The sequence below is a fragment of the Drosophila yakuba genome, chromosome 3R (assembly GCF_016746365.2).
Source record: "Drosophila yakuba strain Tai18E2 chromosome 3R, Prin_Dyak_Tai18E2_2.1, whole genome shotgun sequence".
NCBI lineage: Eukaryota > Metazoa > Arthropoda > Insecta > Diptera > Drosophilidae > Drosophila > Drosophila yakuba.
Genome location: NC_052530.2, coordinates 26,672,522 through 26,680,696, shown reverse-complemented (window position 1 = coordinate 26,680,696; position 8,175 = coordinate 26,672,522). Strand labels below are relative to the sequence as shown.

The window sequence follows — 8,175 nt, the reverse complement described above, 5'->3', positions numbered from 1 at the left end:
CATCAGCAGCATGAGCCCATTTTGCGAGTGAAAAGCTAAGGGCACATTGGAACTTTCTCGGCCAAAACGCCTTGGGGGATTCTGCCATGCCAATCGAAGCGTTTGGAAGCACAGTCCACCAAAGAGGCAAAATGACAGAGCCAAAAAGGGACACGAAACCCAATTGGCTTGTAAAACAATTTGACCAAAGCTATTTTGTTATAACTTTTGGGTCTTTTTTTTCACATTTTTCTTTTCCCCTTCATTATTTTTTTGTCACAGTGACAGTGGAAAAAGGTGCGCATTACTAAAGTTTTCACCACACGTTTTCAATAATGATTAGTTTCGGTATTCTCTTTGGGGAATTGACAAAGGATGAGCCAAGAACATTAGGTTTAAAGTTTTTCGATTCTCGTTGGCTTGCAAAAGTTTACTTACATGCGAAGAAATGGCAATAAATAAATGTTGCTTGTCACCGTATTAATTGGGTCATCAGTTGGGATATCGTGCAAGTTGTTGGGAAAGCCAAAGGTTTTTTCATCCGTAAAAAGCTCATCGGGGAGCGGTTAAAGTTACGATGCGGGTTTTTTTTTTTTGGTTATTTATTCGGCGTCCATTTGGCCACGAATGCCCCAGAGAAAACAAGCGATTGGTACTTGAGACAAGAGTTATCAGCCATCAAGTGGCAATCGATGGAAGCCATCGGCAGTTCGGTTTATGATCTGGCTCAATACAATGCATCTAGGATAGCAAACTGAGCCCACATAACTATCCAATTTATAGTTTGGATACGTTTTAAGAGCTCCGCCATCCGTCGTTGACAAGCCTACTAAAAGGGTTCAATTGAGAGCCAGGTTTTGTCTTTCTTACCGTAGGATTTTATCAAGCCTCCTCTATTGTTACACTGAAAGAATTATCGCTAGAGTTGTAAAGATAAAACTTAATTTGTTATAGAATACCAAGTTCGAAACTAGTGCCCTAAAATCAATATTGATATATAATGTTTTAGTTTCAAATAAGTTTTGTATATTTCGCGTATACATTCTGATTCAGCTGTTGCATTTTTCCCACTGCAGACCGAAGTCAAAGCTTTTAGGGAGCATTAAGCCGCATGTGGCCAAATCATCACCGGAACCGGACCATTTTCCCCATTCCGGACAGCCAGCTGCCAGATACCAGACCCAACATTCCACTCTGCAGCCAACCAGAATCCGAAATATTTGCTGACACTTTAATGCCAAAGCAATCTGGCAAGTGTTGATCGCTACAACAACTAAATAAACTACTACTAAAAGTCAGGCCCAGAGCCCCAATGTCAGTCAACAGTATCAGCATAAACCACAATGCCACGCCCCCTCATCCAAATCCGCATCCGCATCTGAATCCGAATCGGAATCCAAATCCAAATGCCTGCCACCCAGACACGCCTCAAACTGAAGCGAAATGTATTCATTTCGATACTCGAACTCGAATACACCAATTCAGATGGTGCCAGTTTTTGTTATCCGGGGTCCGGTTTCCAATTTGCGTTCTTGCGTTTTTCGGGGGAAACAAATCAAAACAAATGAAATGAAATCAATTCAATGAAGCAAATCAAATTTCATGCGTATTCCGTCGCTTTTCCCCAGCTTTTCCCCAGCCTTTATTGCTGGACAATAAAAATTTTTCGGCCTCGCAACGAAACCGAAACCGAGTAAAATCAAATCTGTTGTTGTTTTCCCGAAAAGTTGCGTGAATATTGTATTTATGGTTGAGTTAGATGTGGCAAATGGGCGTTAAGTGTGTGTGTGTATGGCAAGGGACCGTAAAAATCTCGAGGAACAACATAATTTGTGAATTTATACTCATTTCACCAGCTCTTCTAGTTGTGCGACTTGGCATGCAAATGAATACCCGACAATGGCATCAATTTTTGGGTCTTAAATTGACTTTCGAACAAATAGAAATGTTGCAAAACTCCACAGGCAAACTGACAGAAACGAAAAATACTTTGAATAGTCAAAGAGTCAATTTATTCCTCTCGGCTTGGGGCCGAGATATCATGGCATATCATTTACATTTTCACCTGGCGGCGCAGCGCCCACCGCAGCTGTGAAAATTCCCGTCGGTTCCAACCGGGAAATTGTATCCCATTTACTATTCACTTTAATGGCAAAGAAGCCTCGGATATTTACGCATTCATTTCATATCATTAAACATTTGCACGCGCATTGTTATTTACCAAACGCAACCGGAAGTTGGGCAAAGTGGGAGCTCCCCAGTTAATTGGAAATGTATTCAGGTGGTGGGGTATCGTGGGTATAATGGGTATCATGGGTTAAGTGTTATGTACCTGGTTGCATATTGAAATTGATGCGAACAGCGAACTGTGAATAGCACAATGTGTGTTTGTTTAGTTTAATGACGGTTATTATATTTCCACTGATTAATTATTGCCAATGTTGTTCCGGCGGTGGCTATTAGCTTGATTAAAGTTTATAAATGTGTTGATTAATGGCCGAGTTACCGGTTAAGGGATCAACAGAAAACAAAACAAATTGTAGTTTTGTAAACTGAATTTATCACTGTACATTTTTAGAGCTCTATTGTAAATTGATATACGGATATAAGAAGAAATAATTCAACTTGCCCTGCACTCCCATGCGTATACTATACTTAACACATGTTACTAAGATATTCTCCCACTAATAAATTGAGCGTCCCTCTGGTAAGTATAAACTCCATTTTGTTTGAAAACTTTCGCTTGGAAAATGTTACTTCTTCCTGGGGTTTTAATAAAAATCCGCTATAACAGAAAACTTTGACGCTAAGCAAATGCACCCCAGTGGCAATGGTGAACTTTATAAAGAGTGAAATGGGCTAAGGGAAAATATTAATTTTCCGCAAACAGAGACAGCGAAAGGGTGTGCACTTACCACCCACGAAAAACTATGAAAACTCATTTAACAACTTGCAGGGTGCAACAAATAAAATAGAAAAAAAAAAGAAAACAAAAAAAAAGAACAAAAAAAAAGAAAATATATACCGAGGAAAAACACATCGCCAAATGCAAAACTTGTGTTGACACGACAACTGCCACGCCCCCCGTGCATCCTTACATCCCACGCCCTCGCTGTCGCCAGGTGTATGCTGATGTCTCTACAGGCAAGTGGATTACGAAAGGTGAGTGAGTGAAGATGAGAATAGGTGGGGTTTGGACTGAACATGGACAAAGTGTTGCTGGGTGCTCCCATTGCCATTTCACTGACGGAGTGACAAACTTCGCACGTTGCACAAAAGACGTCGGCAAAACTTGAGCAGATTACTCAACGCACTTGCCCGGATCTCATGCCACCCGCGGCTATATTCTCCTCGTGCCGCTCACCTTCGCTTTTTTTTTTATGTGTAACACAAACCCGGTACTTAGTGAAAAGTGAAAAACCAGTGTAACAATGTTGAGCTTTTAACGGTAAATTGTTGCTAGAACCAAAGACCAAAAGACAAAACTTTCTTTTTTCCCCATCCCAAATGAACAACAACAAAGTTGAATGAGGTGAGAGCAGGTCGAAAGGTTAGGCAGGTGGGTGACTCGGTCTGGGTAAACGAAATGTGTCAAGTAAGTGCAATGCTTCAAGTTGAAATTTATGCAAAGTGCGCCAGTTTAGGGGACAAGTACTCCAACTACCATCCGAAACCCCCATTCCCCATTCCCCAATCCCCAATCCCCACTTCCCAACCCGCCAAAAGCACTTCGAATGCATTGTAATTTCACTGCGAGCTCGACAGTTGAGGGGGCGAATACCGAGCACTAACTGGAAATATTTTGCAAAAGTTTTTCATAAAAAAAGTTAGGCTAAACGAATGGCACTGGCGCAAAGTCGATATGCCCCTCAAACAACATACTGATAAGGGCTAGTTAAATTTATCATTAACTGAGCATGTGTTGGAAGAAATAAGGACATATACTCATTTTTTAAAAAGTCATTTAAAAGTCAGTTTAATATTAGCGAAACATGCGCAACAAATGAAACCTATAGCCATGACCTTAACATTCACATGCTTGGCACAAAATAAGTTTCAGCTAGAGTATGGTCATGCCATTAAATTCGCCGCAGTTTGCCAGAGTTAATCAAATTTTTTTTGGCTGCCCCAAAAAGTTTTTAATAAGCAGCCAACAAATAGCTGCAACAGCAGCAGCTGCAACTGAAGGCCAGCTAATGGGCAAAAACCGGGCTAGTTGCTGACTTTAAGACGAGTTCTGGCATCGGAGGGCGGGGGGGCCAAATTGAAGAGAGACAAAGGACACTTTCTGGAAGGGACCTGCCCTGCTGTCAATTGTCCGCAACTTTGGGGCAGAGGCCATCGTGTAGGAGCCAAAACCAATGAAATGCCGCACAACTGACACTCTGACTGACAGCCTAAGCGCTTCCCCAGCATCCAACATCTTTGCACCACAGCTCCTTGGCCAGGATGTCCGCCAGCTCCTTCCACGGAACAAAAATGGCATACAATTAAATCTTTATAAATTACTTACTGTTCTAGTTAATTTAACGGTTGTATTAGCATTGTGATAATTTGCTTTAATTTATTTTGAAATTTATGATATGAATGAAAACTTTGAAATTGCTTTTCTCGCTCACGGGAATAACAATATAATTATCTTGGTGATGCTAATTGATGGGATATATGTATGAGTATCCTAAGTATGATTTATCTCAGTGTGCTGCGAACTTGGGTCCTGCGGAGGCGCTCCATCCGCCTGAGAATGAATGACATGCATGGCTGTTGTGTGCGTGATCCATTCAGCCCACTCGACGTTTGTTTGACGAAATCGCAGCTGAGTGAGTGGATGGGGGGGCCCAAAAAGGAAAAAGGAAACGCTGTCCTGGCACGCAACATTTGTCCCACCACAGACCAGTTCCGTTGATGAGGAGCAGGGGCCACCACTCCGGTTGGCTGTCAGTCAGTTTGGCGATGTCACTTCAACTTCGAAAGGCCGGCGGGTGGGGCATTTGACTGTAAGTAGCCAGGAGCAGGACCTGTGGCAGGGGCAGCAACCGGATGTTTAAACGACGAAGGACTCAGAACGCAGGACTCAGGACTGAGGACTCAGGACTTGGGTCTCAGCACTCGGGCGGCTGCAGCTTGCATGGCATTAGGATTAGAAGTGTTTATGCAAATGCGGACAACTTTGAGTGATTGCACGGCAGGCGCTTAAAAGACAGGAACTTGACTTGACAGCCACTTCTTGGCGGAATGCCAAAGGATGCCGAAAGCTGGCAGGAATGGCAGCCATCTAATGGCATCGAGCCATTTAAAAACATCTGCGGCCAAATTGATTCGAAATCGTTTGCATAAACGTGGGCTGGGTGTTTGGTTAACTCAAATTACCTCCGCTGGCTCACTGATACCATAAATAAACATTGTTGAATTGCTGCCAAATCTCCTACGTGCGATGGAGTAAAACAAAGACTAAGCCTTAAATTTGTCAGCTTATGTAAGATTGCCTTGAGCTTAAAACCATTTATATCATTTTTGTTTGTCAAAAAAAAAAAAAACATTGGTATATTTGAAAAACAAACAAGCAGTTCATTTAATTGTTTCGTATACTGAGGAGCAACCATTGTTTACAGTGCAAAACTCTTTAAAAGTAAACACAGTTTTTTGTAGTTTCATATATCTACCATATCATCAAAATAACTTCATCAAAGTGTCTCAAATAATTTCAACTGGTTGAGCTGCACTTTTTCCGGCCAATTGTTATTTTTTCCATCGTGACCACACAATAAAATCGACCATTTTGCGCTTTTGTTTGTGGTTATCATTTCGGGTTGAAATTGCAATTAATTTCTCACACATTTTTAAGTGATTTTTATGTCTTTTTTTCCGGCATCCGGCTTTATGCACTTTTTATGTGCGTTATTGTGTACTTAACCAATGCAATTTCCACGCCTCGTTTTAAAATTGTTAATTCGATGTTCATTTTGCAATGAGCACTTTTTTCTGCGAGGGGTAAAAGGGTTTTAAGTGCCAGCCACTTTCGGTGACATTGTTGTAATTATAAATGATAGCCGCAGCAACCGAAGCTCCGGAAGAACCTTACGCAATTTGCACGCTGACAAAAAAGAAGTCCATTAAAATCGCAAATCAAAACGAACCGAAACGAAACGAAACCAAACCAAACCAAACGCTTGACACAGTTCACGATAAATGGCAGTGGCCGGGGGAAGATGGCACAATCTTTTCGCACAAACAACAGATGCAGCAGCCAAACCGCAACAATGGCAAAGTCCTTGGCAAAGTATTTCACTTTCACGCCGCAGCCACAAGAGTCGGGACTCGAGACCCCAGGACCCATTCGCCCAACAGATTTCGAGTAAGTAATTGCTGCAGTTCTCAATTTCCCCCGACTTCTTCGAATCGCCGGAAAATTCCACCCTTTTTCACACACACACACACACACACACACACAAATACACACAGAGTAAAGCCCCTGGCTTAATTGTCTGCCGTTTTCTTTCAGTTGGGGCAAAGTTTTGCTTTTTGCCTACTGCAACTAGTTTTTTGTTCCAGCCTTAAAGCGAATCAATTAAGCTGAGCCAGCCGCAAATTGAAGAGCAAGCTGCCGTAGTGTAACTGTCATCAAAGAGGAAATTGAAACTTCTAAAGAAATTTCTCCTATAAAGAAGAGCCAGTTACGATCGAAATATTTTGCTTAAATATTGTCATGTGCACAAAGAAAGGTTTTCTTTACTTAAAAATATTTAAAATGTTGCACTGTGACTTTTAAGTTTGTCTAAAAGAAATATGCAATTACAGACTAAAGTATCCCAATACTACTATCTATGCTCTAAATATTTGAATATAATAGTTTTGACCCTGAAATAAAATTGTGTTTAATGCTGCCCATCAACGCCATTAAACGCTGCATTGTTGACCCTTTAAACAAAGTTGATTTTTCATCTGGAAAAAACACACGATCTGTGAATTGTAAACAAACCAATCATGCAAAAGCGTGCGCATTGATTAAGCTATTAAGACGGATTTAATAAACATTATTGCAGACGTAAAAAACTTTTAAATGAGTTGTATTGTGCGCAAAAACAACCCACAAAAAAAGTAGAAAACCCACGAACTATAAACAATTTTAAATTTAAATTAATTCATGCGGAAAATACAAACTCATGGATACCAAGCATTTATATTCATAATTATTTCGATTTTACGTTAGTTAAGCCTCGAGCAAAAAGAAATACAAATCGTAAATGCCAATTCAATTAATTAATCAAAATATCCATGTCAAGAGATGGCTCTTGCTAGGACTTTAGACTCGATTGTATCAATCAGATATTCAGTTTGTGCCACATACGTAAGCCAAAGCCGTAGCTGCGAGCGTGATTAACTTGCTGATTGATTCAAATCAAACACAACTCAATCTGTCGGCAATTCGCATTTCTTATCCACATTTCGCAGCACGGGCGATACGTATATTAATTCCGGTGCAACAGGAACAGCAGCAGCAAAAGCCCGCAGGTGTTCCATGGATCCGTGAGTCGGGCATTCTGTGTGGACAGTGAAGGACCAATGGACTGACTGGTTTTGGGCCAGTGCAATCATGGCCAGCTGATGGCCTCGCAATCGCAGGCGTTGTCGCTGCTGATTAATTTATGCCAATATGCAATTTTCACACCAACGAGCAGGGCCAATGCAATGACAGCTCAAGCGCATAATTGCATGGGTCTGGGAACTGGAAACTGGAAACTGGGATCTGGGGCTTATTTATGGCACTGACTGCCGCCAGTTATCCGCCCGAGGGGCAAATTAAGAGCTCACGGATCCAAAAGGTTGGGAGTGCAGGGAGTGCGGGGAGGTGAAAGGTCAGCCTCATGGCAAATGCCTTTGAGCGAAAGGTCATAAATTGAGCTGTCAGCTGGCAAATAAGTTTTAATCATTTTATTAAAATGCCCCAGCAAATGCTCGCCATTAATTGCTCTGGCCTTCTGGATGGATAAGCAGCACAGCATATTCTCGGTTCTCGGCATTTGCCTTAAAGCCAAAATTGAGGTCATCAGCAAAATTTATGCTAAACATGTCAAGGATTCCCCCCGAACTCTGAACTGTGAACTCTGGGCGTGGCACTTGCGACTTCTCATCCACACGTGTGCACTTTATGGGGTTTTGCAGCAACTACCTCACGGCGTCCACACTTGCATTTGA

General features: G+C 41.6%; 1 long non-coding RNA gene across 1 annotated transcript; it reads left to right on the top strand.

The window, feature by feature from the left end:
- The first annotated feature begins 5,548 nt into the window (after window positions 1–5,548).
- LOC26535997 lies at window positions 5,549–6,904 on the top strand. Its single transcript, XR_005561508.2, has 2 exons — window positions 5,549–6,334; window positions 6,482–6,904. It is a non-coding gene; the product is annotated as an uncharacterized LOC26535997 (long non-coding RNA).
- Window positions 6,905–8,175: the final 1,271 nt, after the last annotated feature.